Genomic DNA, 23661 nt, shown 5'->3' with positions numbered 1-23661 from the left:
CTCATCCCTCAGTGCTGGCTCGCAGAAGCGAATGTATACCTAAGTCACGCTCGCATAAGTAAATGGTGTTCAAATCACACATGTGAGGTATCGCCAAGATCATTAGAGCGAGAGCAATAATTCTAGCACTAGACCTCCTCTGTAACTCTAAGGCCCCGTACACACGACCAAACATGTATGCTGAAACTGGTCCGCGGGCCAGTTTCAGCATACATGTTCGGTCGTGTGTAGGCGCGAGCGGGCCGAATTCCAGCAAACATTTGCCCGCCGGGCCTTTTCCCAGCAGACAAATATTCCTGGACGTGTTTTAAAACCGTCCGCTGGAATCCTGCCCGCTCGGACATGTACTGTCGTCAGTACAGACCTACCGTACATGTCCGAGCGCCCGCCGTCCCTCGCATGCGTCGAATGACTTCGACGCATGCGTGGAAGCCTTTAAATGGCAGGCCCGCCCACGTCTCCGCGTCATCGCCGCGGCGACGACGCGGACACGGCCCGCGTATTGTTTACGCGCGGACTTCTGTACGATGGTTAGTACAACCATCGTACAGAAGCCCTCTGGCAGGCATGTACGGTGAAAACGGTCCGACGGACCGGTTTCATCGTACATGTTTGCTCGTGTGTACTGGGCCTAAGGCTGCATTCACATCTATCGACAGCGGCGTACGGCGTACGCGGCGTATTTTGTTTTCACATTCTTCCCATTGCTGTCAATGGGCGAACGCCAATGTCGCCTGAAAAAAAGGGTCCGGGACTTTTTTTCAGGCGACAGGCGTTCGGCGTCTATGAGATGTGAACCATCTCCATAGACAGCAATGGGAATTCTCCCCTCTAGCGGCAGAAGTGTCCGGCGTCGGGCGTTTTGACGCATAGATGTGAATGGAGCCTAAACATGTAACTGTAAACAATTGTAAATCGTCGCCTATGAAGATTTTTAAGTACCGTTTGTCGCCATTCTACGAGTTTCCCCATTTTTAAAGCATGAGATGTTAGGTATCTACCGTATTTATCGGGGTATTGCGCGCTCCGGCGTATAGCGTGCACCCCTAATTTTGACTCTAAAATCCTGTAAAAAAAAACATTTTATTACATTTTACCACTTACAGTTTTGGTGTCTTGCCCAGCGTCCTTCGGCGGCCTCGTCCGGTCCGGCGTCCATCTGCGGCCTCGGTGGTGTCCTCCCGGCTTCTCCCGCGCTGTCTTCATGTCGAATCCCCGCTTCCCGCGCTCAGTTTGAAGCCTCCGCCGATGTATAACGAGCGCAGTACACTCGGGTATATTCGGCCAGGCTCGGCTTCTCACGCATAAACGTCACAGAGCGTGACTACAAGCGAAGCCGAGCCTGGCCGAATGTACCCGAGTGTACTGCGCTGGGTATGTGTCGGCGCAGGCATTCAAACACGGCGCGGGAAGCGGGTATCGGCGTATATCGCGCACCCACGATTTTGCCCTGATTTTCAGGGCAAAAAAGTGCGCGGTATACGCCGATAAATACAGTATTTACTTGGTGTAACATTTTCTTTCACATTATACAAAAAATTAGGCTAACTTTACTGGGTTTTTTTTTAACCACTTAAGCCCCGGACCAAGACGCTGGTCAAAGACCAGGCTACTTTTTTGCAATTCGGCACTGCTTCGCTTTAACTGACAATTGCTGGGTCGTGCGTTGTGACTCCCAAACAAAATTGGCGTCCTTTTTTCCCACAAATAGAGATTTCTTTTGGTGGTATTTGATCACCTCTGCGGTTTTTATTTTTTGCGCTATAAATAAAAATAGAGCGACAATTTTGAAAAAAAAATCTATTTTTTTTACTTTTAATAAACGTATAATAAATATCCCCCAAAAATATATATAAAAAAAAAAATTTCCTTCAGTTTAGGCCGATACGTATTCTTCTACATATTTTTGGTAAAAAAAAAAATCGCAATAGGCGTTTATTGATCGGTTTGCGCAAAAGTTATAGCGTCTACAAAATAGGGGATAGTTTTATGGCATTTTTATTTTACTAGTAATGGCGGCGATCAGCAACTGCGACATTATGGCGGACACATCGGACACTTTTGACACATTTTTGGGACCATTGTCATGTTTACAGCGATCAGTGCTATAAAAATGCACTGATACTGTGAAAATGACGCTGGCAGTAAAGGGGTTAACCACTAGGTGGTGCTGTAGGGGTTAAGTGTTCCCTAGGGAGTGATTCTTACTGTTAGGAGGCGTGACTACAAGTGACACGTCACTGATGACCGTTCCCGATCACGGGGAACAGCCATCAGTGACAGTGTCACTAGGCGGAATAGAGGAATGCCTTATTTACAAAGGCATCCTCCTGTTCTGCCCTTGCCGACCGCAATCGCGGGCCGTCCAGGGAACATCGAGTTCCCGGGATCCGTGAACACGCTCACGAGGCACACGGCGGGCGGCAGATTGAAAGGGGCGTACCTGTACGCCAATCTGCCTGTCCGTGCCATTCTGTCGACGTACATCTGCAGGCGGCGGGCGGCAATCGGTTAAGCAAAGTGTATTTTTTTAAACAAAATTGTGTTGAAAAGACCACTGTGCAAATATGTGTAACATAAAATATTGCAATGATCTCCATTTCATTCTCTAGGGTCTCTGCTAAAAAATATATATATATATATAACGTTTGGGGGTTCTAAGTCATTTCCTAGAAAAAAAATACTAATTTAAACTTGTAAACATAAAATTCCAGAAAAGGCCTGGTCGGCGCAAGTGTTTTGTGGTTTATTTTCAGGACGCTGAGCACACAAATTCCTATGGTGGGGGCGGGGGGGGGGGGGGTTGTTGCTTTTTGAAGCACCCGATTGCTTCAAAATAGGGTGGACTTGGGGTGCAGAGAGTGTGCCCGATCCCACCCAATTGTGTAACCCTAGCGAATTAATTTTCGTTATTTTCACACTACAGTCACTGCCCGCCAATCAAGAGACTTGTTTCCCGATTGGTCAAAGAGCCAGCCGATCCTATTGGATGCCTAGTGCTGTGGAAGAGGAGACATGCTTGAGCCGGACCCGCCGCTGCCACTGCCCCGAGGACACAGGAGGAGAGGAAGACACAACCCACCACATAGTAAGTGCCGGACCTCATGGGGAGGGGGGTACTGTCTGACAGTGCCACGACCCCCGCGGGCCCCTTTGGTACTGGTTGTTTGCCGTGCCTCCCAGAAGGAAAGCCCGCCAGTTGCTTCTAACCTCAGCTTGTTCAGTTAGGCGTTGGCAATACAAACTGGAAGCTGATTGGTTTCTATGCAGAAGTGAGCCTGAGTTTGCAATCTCTAGCTTTATAGCCAGATTAAAGTAGGGCGCCGTATTTACGCTTCGCCGCCTTAAGTCAGAGAGGCAAGTACTGTATTCACAAAGTACTTGCCTCCTAACTTACGGCGTAAGCGCGCCTAATTCAAATGAGGATGAGGGGGCGTGTTTTATGTTAATGGGGGGTGACCCGACGTGATTGACGCCGTCCGTGCATTTGCGCCGTCCGTGTACATATCCCAGTGTGCATTGCTTCAAAGTACGCCGCAAGGACGTATTGGTTTCGACGTGAACATAAATTACGTCCAGCCCTATTCACGGATGACTTACGCAAACAACGTAAAATTTTCAAATTTCGATGCGGGAACGACGGCCATACTTAACATTGACTAGGCCAGCTATTTGAAGGAATAACTTTACGCCGGAAAACGCCTTACGTAAACAGCGTATCTTTACTGCGACGGGCGCACGTACGTTCGTGAATCGGCGTATCTAGGCATTTACATATTCTACTCCGAATTCAACGGAAGCGCCACCTAGCGGCCAGCCTAAATATTACCCTAAGATACGACGGCGCAGGCTATCGTATCTTAGCTAGGTTTAGGTGTATCTCAGTTTGAGAATACACTTAAACTTACGACGGCGCAGATTTCCCGAGTTATCTACTGATACAACAGCGTAACTATTTGTGAATCTGGCTATTAGTAAATAAACCCCTATATTGTCAAAAGTATTGGGACACCTGCACATGAACATTAATGGCATCCCAGTCTTAGTCCGTAGGGTTCAATATTGAGTTGCCCACCCTTTGCAGTTATAACAGCTTCAACTCTTCTGGGAAGTCTGTCCACAAGGTTTAGGAGTGTGTCTATGGGAATATTTGACAATTCTTCCAGAAGAGCTTTTGTGAGGTCAGACACTGATGTGGACGAGAAGGCCTGGCTCACAGTCTTCGCTCTAATTCATGCCAAATGTGTTCTATCGGGTTGAGGTCAGGACTCTGTGCAGGCCAGTTTAGTTCCTCTACCCTTGCCTACCCTAAAGACCTTGCCTTGTGCACTGGCCCAAATTATTTGGTGGAGGGGGATTACATAGCTCCCAACTGTCCCTGATTTCATGGAACTGTCCCTGATTTGGATCAATCTGCCTCCATCCCTCTTTCCTCCTCATTTTGGTCTGATCCATATAGTTGTATATAAAATGTACTTTTTAGCTTTCAAAAAGTGTTTCCCAGTGCTAAACCTTTCATCCAATTTCTAAATTGCTGCATTTGTAAATTTTAAAAGCAAATATAAAAGGATAGGAGTGGTAAAAAAAAGCCCTTGTGGATGTAATAAACTTTTTTTTGGTTAATTCTCCTTCAAGGGTGTGTGTCAGGGGGGCGTGTCCTATGCCTACGTAGGTTTGCAAGTAGGTGTCCCTCATTCCCATCTCAAAATGTTGGGAGGTATGGGATTATGGTGTGGGGTTGTTTTTCAGGGCTTGTGTTTGGATCCTTTGTTCCAGTGAAGGGAACTCTTAAACGTCAGCATACCGAGACATTTTGGACAATTTTATGCTCCCAACTTTTGTGGGAACAGTTTGAGAACGGCCCCTTTCCTGTTCCAACATGTCTGCGTACCAGAACACAAAGCAAGGTCCATAAAGACATGGATGAGCAAGTTTGGGGTGGAGAAACTTGACCGGCCTGCACAGAGTCCTGACCTCAACCCGATAGAACACCTTTGGGATGAATTAGAGCGGAGACTGTGAGTCAGGTCTTTCTCGTCCAACATCAGTGCCTGACCTCACAAATGCACTTCTGGAAGAATGGTCAAACATTCCCATAGACACACTCCTAAACCTTGTGGGCAGCCTTTCCAGGAGAGTTGAAGATGTTATAGCTGCAAAGGGTTGGCCAACTTAATATTAATATATATATATACTGTATCATTGGACCAGATTAATTCTACTGTATTCTATTCATGCTACTGGATTATTCTTCCAATAAATAATTCTTTTTATTCTAATTTTTGATCTTGTTACACTGCTGTCCAAAGCCCCACTGGGCAAACTTTCATTTTTGTATTACTTCCGGGGTGTGCAGCTCTTTCGTCTCTACTATGTGTGTCTTTTCCTTATTTGGTCAACTTAATATTGAACCCTATGGACTGAGACTGGGATGCCATTAACCACTTCCCGACCGCTGCATGTATATGTACGTCCACAGAATGGCACGTACAGGCAAATGGGCGTACATGTACGTCCTTGCCTTTCCGCGGGTCGGGGTCCGATCGGGACCCCCCCTCTACATGCGGTGGTCGGATTCCCGCGGGGAGCGAACCGGGGTGACGGCGCGGCTATTCGTTTATAGCCGCTCCGTCGCGATCGCTCCCCGGAGATGAAGAATGGGGAGAGCCGTATGTAAACATGTCTTCCCCGTGCTTCACTATGGCGCTGCATCGATCGAGTGATCCCTTTTATAGGGAGACTCGATCGATGACGTCAGTCCTACAGCCACACCCCCTACAGTTGTAAACACACACTAGGTGAACCCTAACTCCTACAGCGCCCCCTGTGGTTAACTCCCAAACTGCAACTGTCATTTTCACAATAAACAATGCAATTTAAATGCATTTTTTGCTGTGAAAATGACAATGGTCCCAAAAATGCGTCAAAATTGTCTGAGGTGTCCGCCATAATGTCGCAGTCACGAAAAAAATCGCTGATCGCCGCCATTAGTAGTAAAAAAAAAAAAATAATAATAAAACTATCCCCTATTTTGTAAACGCTATAAACTTTGTGCAAACCAATCGATAAACGCTTATTGCGATTTTTTTACCAAAAATAGGTAGCAGAATACGTATCGGCCTAAACTGAGGAAAAAAATATTTTTATATATGTTTTTGGGAGATATTTATTATAGCAAAAAGTAAAAAATATTGCATTTTTTTCAAAATTGTCGCTCTATTTTTGTTTATAGCGCAAAAAATAAAAACCGCAGAGGTGATCAAATACCACCAAAAGAAAGCTCTATTTGTGGGGAAAAATGGAACCCAATTTTGTTTGGGAGCCACGTCGTACGACCGCGCAATTGTCTGTTAAAGCAACGCAGTGCCGAATTGTAAAAACGCCTTTGGGCATTTAGCAGCATATTGGTCCGGGGCTCAAGTGGTTAAAGTTTTCATAATACACTATATATAGGGTATGTACATCAACTGATCTTTGCATATCTTTGTAAAAAGTCTGAAGTCTATGTTGCTGTTTACCAAAGCTGCCACTAGATGGTGCAAGGAACCCGATTTAGCCCTGTAGAAGGCTGAAGCAGCGAAGCCCTATGACGTCTTCAGCAGAGGCTGATCACGTGGTCTCGGTTCCCCTCTCTGGCTGCTGCAGATCAGCTGGAGGAGCAGGGATGCGCGCACACTGATAAACTAAGAGCGATCGTGTGTACTCAGCTGTCCTCTGACCGGTAAGTACTCCTCTATGCACTTCATCACTCATAGATTTCCTATGAGAACAGCATGCTTGTGATCTGCTTGTAGTTCTTTAATGGGTGCTGTGCTTGGGATGGCTGACCCTAAGCTGATAAGTGTAGGTTTATTCTGTACATTACTATACATGTCATTCTATAGAAGAGATCGGGATCTCCCCTTTCCTCTGCCCCACTCTACATGTCATTCTATAGAAGAGATCAGGATCTCCCCTTTCCTCTGCCCCACTCTACATGTCATTCTATAGAAGAGATCGGGATCTCACCTTTCCTCTGCCCCATTATACATGTCATTCTATAGAAGAGATCAGGATCCCCCTTTCCTCTGCCCCATTATACATGTCATTCTATAGAAGAGATCAGGATCCCCCTTTCCTCTGCCCCACTATACATGTCATTATATAGAAGAAATCAGGATCTCCCCTTTCCTCTGCCCCATTATACATGTCATTATATAGAAGAAATCAGGATCTCACCTTTCCTCTGCCCCATTATACATGTCATTCTATAGAAGAGATCAGGATCCCCCTTTCCTCTGCCCCATTATACATGTCATTCTATAGAAGAGATCAGGATCCCCCTTTCCTCTGCCCCACTATACATGTCATTATATAGAAGAAATCAGGATCTCCCCTTTCCTCTGCCCCATTATACATGTCATTATATAGAAGACACCAGGATCTCCCCTTTCCTCTGCCCCATTATACATGTCATTATATAGAAGAAATCAGGATCTCCCCTTTCCTCTGCCCCACTATACATGTCATTATATAGAAGAGATCAGGATCTCCCCTTTCCTCTGCCCCATTATACATGTCATTATATAGAAGAAATCAGGATCTCCCCTTTCCTCTGCCCCACTATACATGTCATTATATAGAAGAGATCGGGATCTCCCCTTTCCTCTGCCCCACTATACATGTCATTCTATAGAAGAGATCGGGATCTCCCCTTTCCTCTGCCCCACTATACATGTCATTCTATAGAAGAGATCGGGATCTCCCCTTTCCTCTGCCCCATTATACATGTCATTATATAGAAGAGATCAGGATCCCCCCTTTCCTCTGCCCCACTATACATGTCATTATATAGAAGAGATCGGGATCTCCCCTTTACTCTGCCCCACTATACATGTCATTATATAGAAGAGATCAGGATCTCCCCTTTACTCTGCCCCACTATACATGTCATTATATAGAAGAGATCAGGATCTCCCCTTTCCTCTGCCCCATTATACATGCCATTATATAGTAGAGATCAGGATCTCCCCTTTCCTCTGCCCCACTATACATGTCATTATATAGAAGAGATCGGGATCTCCCCTTTACTCTGCCCCACTATACATGTCATTATATAGAAGAGATCGGGATCTCCCCTTTCCTCTGCCCCATTATACATGTCATTATATAGAAGAGATCGGGATCTCCCCTTTCCTCTGCCCCACTATACATGTCATTATATAGAAGAGATCAGGATCCCCCTTTCCTCTGCCCCACTATACATGTCATTATATAGAAGAGATCGGGATCTCCCCTTTCCTCTGCCCCACTATACATGTCATTATATAGAAGAGATCAGGATCTCCCCTTTCCTCTGCCCCACTATACATGTCATTATATAGAACAGATCGGGATCTCCCCTTTCCTCTGCCCCACTATACATGTCATTATATAGAATAAATAAGGATCTCCCCTTTCCTCTGCCCCACTATACATGCCATTATATAGTAGAGATCAGGATCTCCCCTTTCCTCTGCCCCACTATACATGTCATTATATAGAAGAAATCGGGATCCCCCCTTTCCTCTGCCCCACTATACATGTCATTATATAGAAGAAATCGGGATCCCCCCTTTCCTCTACCCCACTATACATGTCATTATATAGAAGAGATCGGGATCTCCCCATTCCTCTGCCCCGCTATACATGTCATTATATAGAAGAAACCAGGATCTCCCCTTTCTTCTGCCCCACTATACATGTCATTATATAGAAGAGATCAGGATCTCCCCTTTCCTCTGCCCCATTATACATGCCATTATATAGAAGAGATCAGGATCTCCCTTTTCCTCTGCCCCATTATACATGTCATTCTATAGAAGAGATCGGGATCTCCCCTTTCCTCTGCCCCACTATACATGTCATTATATAGAAGAGATCAGGATCTCCCCTTTCCTCTGCCCCATTATACATGTCATTATATAGAAGAGATCAGGATCTCCCCTTTCCTCTGCCCCACTATACATGTCATTATATAGAAGAGATCGGGATCTCCCCTTTCCTCTGCCCCACTATACATGTCATTCTATAGAAGAGATCGGGATCTCCCCTTTCCTCTGCCCCACTATACATGTCATTCTATAGAAGAGATCGGGATCTCCCCTTTCCTCTGCCCCATTATACATGTCATTATATAGAAGAGATCAGGATCCCCCCTTTCCTCTGCCCCACTATACATGTCATTATATAGAAGAGATCGGGATCTCCCCTTTACTCTGCCCCACTATACATGTCATTATATAGAAGAGATCAGGATCTCCCCTTTACTCTGCCCCACTATACATGTCATTATATAGAAGAGATCAGGATCTCCCCTTTCCTCTGCCCCATTATACATGCCATTATATAGTAGAGATCAGGATCTCCCCTTTCCTCTGCCCCACTATACATGTCATTATATAGAAGAGATCGGGATCTCCCCTTTACTCTGCCCCACTATACATGTCATTATATAGAAGAGATCGGGATCTCCCCTTTCCTCTGCCCCATTATACATGTCATTATATAGAAGAGATCGGGATCTCCCCTTTCCTCTGCCCCACTATACATGTCATTATATAGAAGAGATCAGGATCCCCCTTTCCTCTGCCCCACTATACATGTCATTATATAGAAGAGATCGGGATCTCCCCTTTCCTCTGCCCCACTATACATGTCATTATATAGAAGAGATCAGGATCTCCCCTTTCCTCTGCCCCACTATACATGTCATTATATAGAACAGATCGGGATCTCCCCTTTCCTCTGCCCCACTATACATGTCATTATATAGAATAAATAAGGATCTCCCCTTTCCTCTGCCCCACTATACATGCCATTATATAGTAGAGATCAGGATCTCCCCTTTCCTCTGCCCCACTATACATGTCATTATATAGAAGAAATCGGGATCCCCCCTTTCCTCTGCCCCACTATACATGTCATTATATAGAAGAAATCGGGATCCCCCCTTTCCTCTACCCCACTATACATGTCATTATATAGAAGAGATCGGGATCTCCCCATTCCTCTGCCCCGCTATACATGTCATTATATAGAAGAAACCAGGATCTCCCCTTTCTTCTGCCCCACTATACATGTCATTATATAGAAGAGATCAGGATCTCCCCTTTCCTCTGCCCCATTATACATGCCATTATATAGAAGAGATCAGGATCTCCCTTTTCCTCTGCCCCATTATACATGTCATTCTATAGAAGAGATCGGGATCTCCCCTTTCCTCTGCCCCACTATACATGTCATTATATAGAAGAGATCAGGATCTCCCCTTTCCTCTGCCCCATTATACATGTCATTATATAGAAGAAATCAGGATCTCCCCTTTCCTCTGCCCCATTATACATGTCATTATATAGAAGAAATCAGGATCTCCCCTTTCCTCTGCCCCACTATACATGTCATTCTATAGAAGAGATCAGGATCTCCCCTTTCCTCTGCCCCACTATACATGTCATTATATAGAAGAGATCAGGATCCCCCCTTTCCTCTGCCCCACTATACATGTCATTATATAGAAGAGATCGGGATCTCCCCTTTCCTCTGCCCCACTATACATGTCATTATATAGAAGAAATCAGGATCCCCCTTTCCTCTGCCCCACTATACATGTCATTATATAGAAGAGATCAGGATCTCCCCTTTCCTCTGCCCCACTATACATGTCATTATATAGAAGAGATTGGGATCTCCCCTTTCCTCTGCCCCACTATACATGTCATTATATAGAAGAGATCAGGATCCCCATTCCTCTGCCCCATTATACATGTCATTATATAGAAGAAATCAGGATCTCCCCTTTCCTCTGCCCCATTATACATGTCATTATATAGAAGAGATCAGGATCTCCCCTTTCCTCTGCCCCACTATACATGTCATTATATAGAAGAGATCAGGATCCCCATTCCTCTGCCCCACTATACATGTCATTATATAGAAGAGATCAGGATCCCCCCTTTCCTCTGCCCCACTATACATGTCATTATATAGAACAGATCGGGATCTCCCCTTTCCTTTGCTCTTAGATCAATGCAGTCCTAGATACACACATCTGTCAGACTGAGCTGGATTGGCAGCCAGGTCAGTGTCATGGTCAGATGGAGACCTCTTCTCTGTCTTCTTCTGTCTGTGACATCAATCCATGGCAAGCCTAATGAGTGAGCCCTGACCACTGGCTAGTAAATGATCATTTGTCATATGGATTGTACATTAGGTGGAGGTTCTGCTGATGATATGAAAGTTTGTCGGGATGTTTTAATGGAGATTTGCTCAGTTATTGGATTGGTTTGCTGGTTAGGTTTTGGGTCATTGGGAAAATAATAGTCTTCTATAAATAACTGGATCTCCGGTGTCATGGACTACTGGTAAAGCAGTAACTTAAAAAGAAAGTGTTGTGCAAAGAATATGTATTCAATGCATAACTGCAACTCCTGTTTTAATTATAAATAAATCCTGTTTTAATAATAACTCCCTTCTCATTGGCTTACCTTTAAATACTTTATCCCCCCTTCAGTCTATCATGAATGCTGCTGCCAGACTCGTCCACCTTACAAACCACTCAGCATCTGCTACCCCTCTCTGCCATTTCCACCATTGGCTGCCACTCAACCAACTAATTAAATTCAAATACTGACAATAAGTTACAAAGCAATCCACAACTACAGCTACATCACTAACCTAGTTTCAAAATACCAACCTAATCGTTCTCCTTGTGAAATAGGAGAAAAAAGCCCCCGTACAGACGAGCGGACAGTCCGATGAAAACGGTCCGCCGGACCATTTTCATCGACAATGTCCGCTCGGAGATTTCTGTTTGATGGTTGTACACACCATCAAACAGAAATCTGCGCGGACAGGATACGCGGTGACGATGACGCGGCGACCCTGGAAGGTCAATGCTTCCGCACATGCGTCGAATCACTTCGATGCATGCAAAGGCTTTCGGCCAAGCGGACATGTCAGGTGAGTCGTACAGACGACCGAACATGTCCGACGGACAGGTTTCCAGCGGACATGTTTCTTAGCATGCTAAGAAATTTTTGTCGGCTGGACAAATGTCCGCTGGAAAACGGTCCGATAGGCCGTACACACGACCGAACATGTCCGCTGAAACTGGTCCGCGGACCAGTTTCAGCCGACATGTTCGGTCGTGTGTACGAGGCCTTAGAGGCTGTTTGGGAGTGCTGCTGTATAAGGATGAGCTCTGGCGGGTTCGCATGCTACACGTGCAGAGCCCGCCAGGAAGTGTGCACGGCGCTGCGCTAATCACAGCCAGGGAGACACTGTCCCGATGCTCGGCTGCAGAGATCGGGAAATGTCTCCCTGGCTGTGATTAGCGTAGCGCCGTGCACACTTCCTGGCGGGCTCTGCACGTGTAGCATGCGAACACGCTGGAGCTCATCCTTACTGCTGTATACACCGCTCCCATTGAAATGAATGGGCAGCGCTTCCAAAGCTCCTGAAAAATGCTTATTAAAAAATGCTTCCGAAGCATTTTTCAGGCGCTTTGGAAGCGCTGCCCATTCATTTCAATGGACAGGGCGTTTTGGGAGCGGTGTATACAGCAGCACTCTCAAACAGCCTCTGATATGCTGCTTGCAGGACTTTTCCTAACGTCCCACAAGAGCACCGCCCCAGTGTGAAAAGTCACACTGAAATGATTGAGAGGCGGTTTTCAGATGCTATTTCTAGTGCTAAAATGCCTCAGTGTGAAAGGGGCATTGAAACATTGTTCAATCAGCAGCTTGCAACAAATCAGCTGTAGCACTAATCAGTGTATACTGACGGTGGAGAGTCTCCGCTGTCAGTCTTTGCATCCACATCGCTTGTGTAGATGCAAGAACCTGTCAGCTAGCAAACTGAATAAAAAAACCTGTGCACATGTACCAACTTAAAGCGGTTGTAAACCACAGCAGTTAAAAAAAAAATCCCCCCTGGAAGACAATTGCACATTGTCCTAGTATGCATCGCATACTAGCACATTATGAAATGCTTGCCTTAGAAGGAGGCACTCTAACAGGGCTTTCCTCCTCCCCTGGCATTCCTTCCGGGTTTGCGGGCTCTGGCTGTATGAGTGGCTGGAGCACAATGACATCACTCCCACTCATGCAGGGGGTATAATTGCAGCCGTGGCATGTGAACATGCCCAGCTGCTGCCTCTAAAGCTAAAAAAATGGTAGTGGTTAAGGGGCAGTAAAAGCACAGCTCAACAGCAGGGTTTTACTGCACCTCAACCACTAGTGTGAACAATTAAATGTTTTAATACATTTTAAAAATATATTTTTTTACTTTGATAAGTGTTTATTAAAGCGGAGCTCAACCCAAAACTGGAACTTTCGTTTTTCAGATTCCTCCCTCCCCCTCCGGTGTCACATTTGGCACCTTTCAGGGGGAGGGGGAAGCAGATACCTGTCTAATAGAGGTATTTGCTCCCACTTCCGGCGATAGATCGCGGCAGATTCCCCAGCGATCTACACCATGTCTGGCCCCTCCTCTGTCCCCCCCGCTGTCCTCTGGGAGACACACAGGTCCCAGAAGACAGCATGGACCAGTGAGGACATGCAGCGCGACTCACGCATGCGCAGTAGGGAACCTTACCAAAGATGTCGGCGCCTCCACCCAGGAGCCAACTTGTTTTCGTTTTGGGGTGCACACCCTAATGTAATATGCTGCGCACGCCTATGGATCTCTGTGTGAATCAACCCGTATTGCCTCTGTTTAAATCCTCTGTAAAAACCTGCGGGAACATTACTAAGTGTCCATGAATTGAAACATCACTTCAAACTGCAACAAATGTTTCTTCCTTGTTATCTTCCCCCTCCTTTATCAGAGAAAATGTTCTGCCATATTTAGCTCACCAGGGGTCATAGATAGAGCTTACTAAATATTCAGGTCAATAGGCACTTTTTTTTTTTTATATTATCACATTCCAATCACTCCTTACCGACCGTCCCTAGAGATGATAGACCTTACTAGATATTTAAGTCAAAATTAGCTTTTTTATGATATCAGATTCCATCCATTCCTTTCTGACCAGTCATAGAGATGATAGACCTTACTAGATATTCTGGTCAAAATTGCCCCTTTTCTGATCTTCTCACATTCTATCCATTCCTTTCTGACCGTCCATAGAGATGATCGACCACCTTACTAGATATTAGAGCTGCACGATTAATCGCGGAGAGAATCGCAATCTCGATTCTCCCCCCGGGATGACCCGCGATTCTTCTGCTTCATGGCCGGTTCCACGTAACCAGCGTGGAACGCAAATGGCGTGGATATCGGAACCGACGTCAGCAGCCTGCGCCGCTGGATGGATGCCTGGGCTTCTCTTGCAGATCTGTACAACTGTGTGTATCCATGCGCCACCCAATGGTTGCTGGCTGAACTGCTTCTGATGTATAAAAAAAGAGACTAGTGATATGTCTATAATGTTAAAGACCATATAACTTCTATAAAAAAAGCAGAATCAAAGTTTGATTCTGCTTTTTTCATAGGAGTTATATGGTCTTTAAAATATGGTACGGGGGTTAAGTGGTTAAGCTAGTGCATTGTTGGTTCACTTACCTTTTCCTTCAATTTCCCTTCTTAATGTTTTTTTTCTTTGTCTGAATTTCTCACTTCCTGTTTCTCCTCAGTAAGCTTTCCACCATCATCTGAGCGGTGGAAAGTCATTTAGAACTACTTACTGAACACCTTACTGAGGAGGAACAGGAAGTGAGAAATTCAGACAAAGAAAAAAAACATTTAGAAGGGAAATGGAAGGAAAAGGTAAGTGAACCAACAATGCTATTTAGAAAATAAAAAACGAACCTTTACAATCCCTTTAATCTGTTTGTTGATCCTCCCAGAAATCCAGTGCTGCCCTGTACTGTTTGCAGTGTTATCTTTTCTATTACAAAGAGCTTGCATTGGGGATGTAGTTGCAGAAAAGTACTACAGTGCTATATAATGCTAACTGTGAATATAATCTATGGTAAAAGATATGATTTATTGTTATTTGGTAACCACCCTTTTCAAACAGCCAACAAAAGTTACAGCTGTAGATGAACTCGGCTCCAATACTGGCTATAGGTTTCTTCAAACATTGGTCATAGAACACACAGCAAATACAAAGTCCAACACCCTGCATAAAAAGGAATAGGAATTGCACTGGCTGACATTTTGTAATTGCATATTTTGTCCACTTTAAATGTCTTCCTCTGAATCAACTGTGGGTGAAGGATTGTATATTTATATATGGGATTGTATTTTTATTTATTAAAGGGGTGGTTCACCCTAAAAACGACTTTCTCTTATTACACTGGCCCCCCACATTACAATACGATTATGCCTATTAGTTTTTTTTTGATGCTGTACATACCTTGGTACAGCTAATTCACCCGTGGCTTCCGGGTTGCGAGTCCCGCGGGAGTGGGCGTTCCTAACATGCTGGTGATTGACGTTTTGACAAAAAACGAGCTCCCCCCGTCGCGTAAGCTGCGGCACGATTGGCGAAAGGAGCCGAACGGCGAGTCGGCGCTATACTGCGCCTGCGCATCGCCGTTCGGCTCCTTTCGGCAATCGTGATGCGGCTTACGCGACGGGGGGGAGCTCGTTTTTTGTCAAAACGTCAATCACCAGCATGTTAGGAACGCCCACTCCAGCGGGACTCGCAACCCGGAAGCCACGGGTGAATTAGCTGTACCAAGGTATGTACAGCATCAAAAAAAAAAAAAAATAATAGGAATAATCGTATTGTAATGTGGGGGGCCAGTGTAATAAGAGAAAGTTGTTTTTAGGGTGAACCTCCCCTTTAACTGGATGGACTTGTGTCTTTTTTCAACCTGACAAACTATGTTATTGATTTTGAAGTCACTATAATATTCCAATTTGAATGTAAATAAGTTAATTAGAATGTGGAAGTTGTGCATGGGAAAAAAAGGCAGGCAGAAGCAAAGGACTAGTGCCAGTATTGCCTGTGGTCTCCCTACAGCTGATCTTTCTCCAGTTACCCCCATGTGTTGTTCTGCACTTGTCTCTTTGTGGAGGCGGACATCTTGGCAGAGGCATGGCTTTGCTTCCTCATGTCAAAGCCTCCAGCAAGGAGAACAATGAGCAGCACAGTAGTGGCATCACCGATTCTCACTCCAGATCTTCTAAGATTGGTAGACAGAGTCGGCAGTTCCTGGGATCTCACAGTGCAGATATACAGTTAAGCCGTGTACACACGATCGGTTTGTCCGATAAAAACAGACCGATGGACTGTTTTCATCGGACAAACTGATCGTGTGTGGGCCCTATCGTTTCCTTTCCATCAGTGTAAAAAAATAGAACATGTTTTACATTTTTCCTATGGAGAAAAAATCGATAGATCGTCTGTGTGGAACTCCATCGGACAAAAATCCATGCATGCTCAGAATTAAGTTGACGCATGCTCGGAAGCATTGAACTTCATTATTTTCGGCTTATTGTAGTGTTGTACGTCACCGCGTTTTGGCACGGTCGGATTTTTGACTGATAGTGTGTAGGCAAGACTGATGAAAGTCAGCTTCATCGGATATCCGACGAAAAAATCCATCGGATTAGATTCCATCAGATATCCGATCGTGTGTACAGGGCTTTATGAGGCTGTAGACATAGAGGTGCCTAGACACCCTCACATACCAGGAAGCACTGGAAGAGGAATGTAAGAAAAAAGGTACATTTTTCGGTTACTGTTTGTGCACGATTAACATTTCTAGATGTTCCCTATAACATAGCAGATCTTCACTTTTTGAATTCAGTTGTACTTTAAACTTTGTATTTCCTTCATAGACAGGCTTTAAAGGGGTTGTAAAGGTTTGTTTTTTTATTTTCTAAATATGTTCCTTTAAGCTGGTGCATTGTTAGTTCACTTACCTTTTCCTTCGATTTCCCTTCTAAATGTTTTTTTTCTTTGTCTGAATTTCTCACTTCCTGTTCCTCCTCAGTAAGCTTGCCCCCATCATCCGAGCTATTCTGGCTGGGGGTTAGTCAGCATGCTTGCCCCCCTCCCTTGGGACTACATCCCTGCGGGTAGCCATCTAGCGGGGCAATCATTTTTCAAACCAGATAGGAAATGTAACGTGTGAGTGAGGCATTGTAAAAAACTGGAGCAGTGGATAAATATCTACTTCCACTTCTGTTTTCAATGTTTTGGCAATGTTGGAGGCCATACATTTTCAACACTGTGACCCATGCCTGTCCCACCTATCAGAGCCAGTGCATAGAGACTGTTGCAATCTCTTTATTGTTAAAGTGGTCCTAATGGCATGCAGTTCCCCCGCAACCTCCCCTGATTATATTTACCTGAGCCTGATCTCGATCCAGCAATGTGCGAAAGAACAGAGACTATTAGGTAGATTCACAAAGAGTTAGGCCGGCTTATCTACAGATAAGCCGACCTAACTCTGTCTGAATCTAAGCCGACCTATGTTTAAGTGTATTCTCTAACAGAGATACACTTAAACATATCTAAGATAGGACGGCTTGCGCCGTCCTATCTTAGATTGCAATGTTTTGGCTTACAGCTAGGTGGCGCTTACATTGTGGCCGGCCTAGATTATGTAAATGAGGGGATACGCAGATTCATGACGATTCACGAGCGTACGTCGTTTCCGTACACGATAGGCCGCCTAAAGTTATTCCACCTATGAGGTGGAATAACAATGTTAAGTATGGCCGCCGTTCCTGCCGCGAGGTTCGAATTTTTTACGTAGTTTGCGCAAGTCGTCCGCGAAACGGGATTTACGTAGTTTACGTACGCGTCGAAATCAATAGGCCCGTACGGCCTACTTAGCCGCAATGCGCACTGTGAAATGTAGTCGCCCGGCGCATGCGCAGTGTAAAAAACGTCAAAAAACGTGAGGTCAAGCCTCATTTCCATACTACACGCCCCCCTCCCAGTCATTTGAATTAGGCGCGCTCGTTTTAGGCTACGCCGCCGAAAATTTGAAGGTAAGTGGTTTGAGAATCACTAATAGCCTAAATAATTTACGGCGGTGTAGCCTAAAAAGACTAGGCTAGGCCGTCCTAATTTTAAGCAATTGTATGTGAATCTACCCATTTGTCTGCTCTCTCCCTCCTCGCTGGTTCAGAGACAACAAAGGGAGCCATTGGCTCCAGCTGCTGTCAAACACAGCCAGTAATGAGGGGTGGGGCTGGGTCCTGCTGTTAGTGTCAATAAGCGCAGGCAGTAATGTTCGAGAGCGAGCCCGCAAGAGTACCCCTATAGCAAGCGACTTGCTATGGGGGTACTCAGCAAGGCGAGGAGCCAGGACCACAGAGGCAGGGGACCTCAGAAGAGGAGGTTCAGGGCTGCTCTGTGCAAAACTATTGCACAGAACAGGTAAGTATTATATGTTTGTGTTTTTAAAAGAAAAATAAATTTACATTTTAAATCACTTTAACTCTATCATGTCACAGCTTTATAACAGTCCCTAGATGGCAGATACACTCTTCACACTATTGTGGGTGGTTAGAGGTGATGCTGCCATTCATTGTTAATGGCACCCCACGCATCTAAAAAGCGCATTTGCAGGTGCGCTTCCAAAATAATGCAGGGACCTTTTTCCTGCATGACATGCAGGCACAGCAGCCCATGCCCAAAATGTGCTGACCACATAATTATAGCTGCTATAGCTGGTGAATTTATGTACCTCCGTCAGCCCGCAGTTTCTTCCTCTCCCCCTTTCTCTCTACCTGTCAGCTATTAATTCAGCGCTGATCTGCTCCACGCCCCTCCCCTCCTGCTGCTATTCTGTGTAATGTCACTTTGCATAATAACTAGAATGCCCTCTGTTATATGAAACTATGTTGCACAATGTCTTTCTGTTTTAAAAATGATGCAGCTAAATACCCCGTATTTCAGAGTGCCACTTTAATTCATTGAAGTGTTTTTTCTCCAAAAGATTTGCATTCGAAAACCGCTGCACAAATACTGTGGGCCAGATTCTCGTAGAACCGGCGTATCTCTGCGGCGGCGTAACGTATGTCATTTACGTTACGCCGCCGCAAGTTTTACAGGCAAGTGCTTTATTCACAAAGCACTTGCGTGTAAAGTTGCGGCGGCGTAGCGTAAATCACCCGGCGCAAGCCCGCCAAATTCAAATGATCCGGGTAGGGGGCGTGGATCATTTAAATTAGGCGCGTTCCCGCGCCGAACGTACTGCGCATGCGCCGTCGAGAAAATATCCCAGGGTGCATTGCTCCAAATGACGTCTCAAGGACGTCATTGGTTTTGACGTGAACGTAAATGGCGTCCAGCGACATTCACGGACGACTTACGCAAACAACGTAATTTTTTAAATTTCAACGCAGGAACGACGGCCATACTTAACATTGGTTGCCCCTCATATAGCAGGGGCAAACTTACGCCGTGCAAACCTTACGTAAACGTCGTAACTTCACTGCGTCGACCGCGCGTACGTTCATGAATTCGCGTAACTAGCTAATTTGCATACTCGACGGGGAAAACGATGGAGCCGACACCTAGCGGCGAAAAGAAAAGTTGCATTTAAGATCCGACAGCGTAAGAGCCTTACGCATGTCGGATCGAATGGATATCTATGCGTAACTGATTCTAAGAATCAGTCGCATAGATACGACGGCCCAGATTAGGACTTAACGACGGCGTACATGGCGTTGCGCCGTCGTAAGCCCTTTGAGAATCTAGGCCTGTGTGATTATAAAAATATGCAACACACACCATTTTATTCTCTAGGGCCTCTGCTTAAAAAATAAATAAAATAATATTTTTATATATATAATGTTTGGGGTTTCTAAGTACTAGCAAAAAATAAATAAAATGATGTTGTCAGAATTGCCCTGGACTGGAAGTGGTTAAAAGGAAAAACGAAAACTAGCAAAAAAAAAAAAACTTGGCTTGACATAAACAGAATACAGACCGAGAGCTAACCCTTTGTCTGAGCCTACCTTAAAGAAGAACTTCATTAAAATAGTCACGGCCTACTTGGCAACCCTCACAGCTGTTGAGACAATAACACTTTGGCGTATGTCATCTACATGTAGCGCCTGGTTACTTTTCAGAACCAGTGCTAGTGTAAATTTAGAGGGGGTCAGAGAGTTAAGTGACTTTGTTTCAATTTGGAGCCTCTGTCCCAGCTTTGGCTGTGCTGTGGGCTCATGCTGACGTTTCTGGGGTGCTGGTCACACCCCAGGTCGACAGGTGGCAGCAGCGGAGTCAAGGGTTTGGATGCTCCTTCCCAGCAGCCTATCAGGAGGAGGCTTCCTCGCTGTGCATGCTGGGTATTTATGGGGCAGACGCCATTTTCTTGGGTCTTCTTCCCGTGTGGCACCCACCTTCGGGGTAGCCATATCACGGCACCCTGGCAAATGGCCTTCCGGGCTGGGGTGTGCGTGCTATGCAGCGATCCTGGTTCCAGGACCACGTTGGCCCGGAGCATCTGATCTGCGGCTGGGGCCCAGTAAACGACTGGGTCCTCAATCTGCTGAGGTCCTTAGCTGTCCGTCCTGTTGGAGGAAGCTGTCCGTGGAGAGTCTGCCTGAGGAGTGCCAAGAGAGGCTGGTGTTCCAATAGGGAGCATATAAATGGATTGCATTTAGGCAAAATTATTCCCCCTATGTGCACTTAATCAAGCAACAATATCTTAGAAGGAAAAACCTCCCTAAAGCGGTGAAAAAGTCTTCCGCTCCCACAGCAATAATCTCCTAACTCCCCCCAAGTAAAATCATTCCCCAGTAAATATCCCCCTGCAAGAAAAAATCCCCAAAGGAAACCTCTCACCTCTGCACCCCTTGCCCACCAATGCTCACTTCTACCTGTCCCACACCCTCTTTTCCACCACTCACCTCTGCACCCCTTGCCCACCAATGCTCACTTCTACCTGTCCCACACCCTCTTTTCCACCACTCACCTCTGCACCCCTTGACCACTCCTTACATCTGCACCCCCTTATCCCCTACTGCTTACTCTTGCATACCATGTACCCCTCTGCCACCACTGCTCAGCTCTATACCCTTTTTCCACCACTCCACACGCAACATACCGCTCACCACTGCAATCTCTGCACACCACTTCTAACACGCCATTCCCAGGACAAGTCTGCCACCACTGTAGGCCTTGCACATCTGTTCTACCACTGCACTCTCTGCACATATGTTGCACCATTGTACCCCCAAAGTTCATACACCTGTTTCCACCACCAACACTGTAATATTTGTGATGTAGGAATGCTGAACCTTGTGGATTTGTTTTGATGGGATAGGTGGGTGGTTGTGGTCGTAGAGGCTGCTCCCCAGCAACTGTGTGGTCTTGCTGAGGAGCAGAGGGGTTCGTTGAAGTTTTGAAAGGATGGGAACGCCACACCAGCTTGTACAGAAATATAGCTAGATTCGGGATGGCGAGCGCATAGTTGCGGCGGCGTAGCGTATGGCATTTACACTACGCCGCCGTAATTTTGTGAGGCAAGTACATGATTCTCAAAGTACTTGCCTGCTAAGTTACGGCGGCGTAGCGTAAATCGTGCAGTCGTAATGGCGCCTAATTCAAATTAAGCTGAGGGGGCGTGTTTTATGTTAATGGGGCTTGACCTGACGTGATTGACGTTTTTTTTGGAACGGCGCATGCGCCGTCCGCCTACATATCCCAGTGTGCATTGCGGCAACGTACGCCGCACGGGCCTATTGGTTTCGACGTGGATGTAAATGACGTAAATCCCTATTCACGGACGACTTACGCAAACAACGTAAAATTTTCGAATTTCGACGTGGGAACGGCAGCCATACTTTAACATTACTATTCCAACTATTTGTTGGAATAACTTTAGGCCTGATAATGCGTTACGTAAACGGCATATCTGTACTGCGTCGGGCATACGTTCGTGAATAGGCGTATCTAGTGATTTACATATTCTACGCCGACCGCAATGGAAGCGCCACCTATCGACCAGCCTAAATATTGTACCCTAAGATACGACGGCTTGCGCCGTCCTATGTTAGATAGGTTTAAGTGTATCTGTTTGAGAATACACTTAAACTTAGGTCGGCGCAGATTCCGAGTTAGGTCGGCGTATCTACTGATACGCCAGCCTAACTCTATGTGAATCTAGCTACTAATTTTTATTTTGGAAGGCCCTTCCAATACAAGTGCCGGCATCATCCTGTTTTTGACCCTGATGAAGGGGGAGTGCTGAGCCACTGAAACGCATTGGCTGTTGCAAAATAAAAATATTTTAAAAGTCTGTGTGGCACTCTCATCCTTTCAAAACTTCAACAAAGCATCAACACTGTTGCCTCTGCACCCCACTGTACCTCCTGCACATGTGTGCCTGTCATCTGCTCTGCAAAAGAACGCCCCAATCCATGCCATGAACTCATTGAACCATGGGATTGGCAGAGACAAGACAGCCTAGGAAGCTCTGAAACGGGTTAGTAAGCATCAATCCATTGATTCTCAGTGAGTCAGTCTGAGCCTAAACATGGTGAATGCTGATGGAGGTGCTAGAAGAATTTTTGGGGGTGCTGTGGCACCACACCATGAGCTTCACTATTATGTTCCACATTACAATATATTCTGGGGCAGATCCACATAGATCTGCACCCGCGCAGCGTATCAGAGATACGCTACGCCGCCGTACCTTACCTGGCGTTCTTTCAAATCCTCAAAGATTTTGCGCCGTAAGTTACGGCGGCGTAGTGTATTTCTGGCGGCGGAATTCAAATCGGCGATTAGGGGGCGTGTTTCATATAAATGAAGCGTGTCCCCGCGCCGAATGAACTGCGCATGCTCCGTTTCGAAATTTCCCGCAGTGCATTGCGCGAAATGACGTCGCAACAACGTCATTTTTTTAACTTAGACTGGACTTGCATACATTCCGATTCACGGACGACTCACGGAACTTACATACATTCCGATTCACGGACGAAATTTCAAATTTCGACACGGGAACGACGGCCATACTTAACATGGCAAGTCTATCTATACGCAGCAAAATACCAGCTTTAACTATACGCCGGAAAAAACCAACTAGAGACGACGTAAGAGAATGCGACGGCCGCGCATACGTTCATGGATCATCGGAAAAAGCTAATTTGACTACCCGATGCGGAAAATGACGCGAACTCCACCCAGCAGACGCCAAAGTATTGCATCTACGATCCGAAGGCGTACGAAGCCGTACGCCTGTCGGATCAAACCCAGATGCCGTTGTATCTTGGTTTGAGGATTCAAACTAAAGATACGACGCGGGAAATTTGAAAGTACGCCGGGGTATCAGTAGATACGCCGGCGTACTCTCTCTGTGGATCTGGCCCTCTGTGTTTATCCCCTCTGGAGCATAAAGGTTGCTGTCATTCCAGAGATGTTTATTGACTTTATTTTTTCATAAAATTTAGTATCATGTAATCTGAATATCATTTATATTTTTTCTAGAGGTTTCTAATGTTTTTTTGTGAGAGATCATTTTTTTTGAGTTCTTGGGCAGAAAATGATTTACCAGTGTAAGAGAGTCTTCGGTAAATGACAAATGGTATATATGTGATCCCTTTGAGCACGTAGAGCGTAAATAGAATATACCATTTACTTATCCTCTGTATATGAACCTCCAGAGACAATGGTGACAGGGGCACTAGTTGCTTTCTTATAAATAACTCCATTTAAAGGGG

At 45.5% G+C, this 23661-nt stretch overlaps 1 protein-coding gene across 1 annotated transcript in view; it reads left to right on the top strand.

Moving 5' to 3' along the window:
- The first annotated feature begins 6647 nt into the window (after positions 1–6647).
- Positions 6648–23661, top strand: part of LOC120927445 (synaptotagmin-like protein 5) — a 270163-nt gene continuing 253149 nt past the window's right edge. The window contains exon 1 of the mRNA XM_040338125.1: positions 6648–6721. The gene's annotated coding sequence lies outside the window, so the exon portion shown is untranslated. The remainder of the gene's footprint in view (positions 6722–23661) is intronic.

This window comes from Rana temporaria, chromosome 2 (assembly GCF_905171775.1).
Source record: "Rana temporaria chromosome 2, aRanTem1.1, whole genome shotgun sequence".
NCBI lineage: Eukaryota > Metazoa > Chordata > Amphibia > Anura > Ranidae > Rana > Rana temporaria.
The sequence above is the reverse complement of the archived record's forward strand: the minus strand, read 5'-3'. Positions and strand labels throughout refer to the sequence as shown.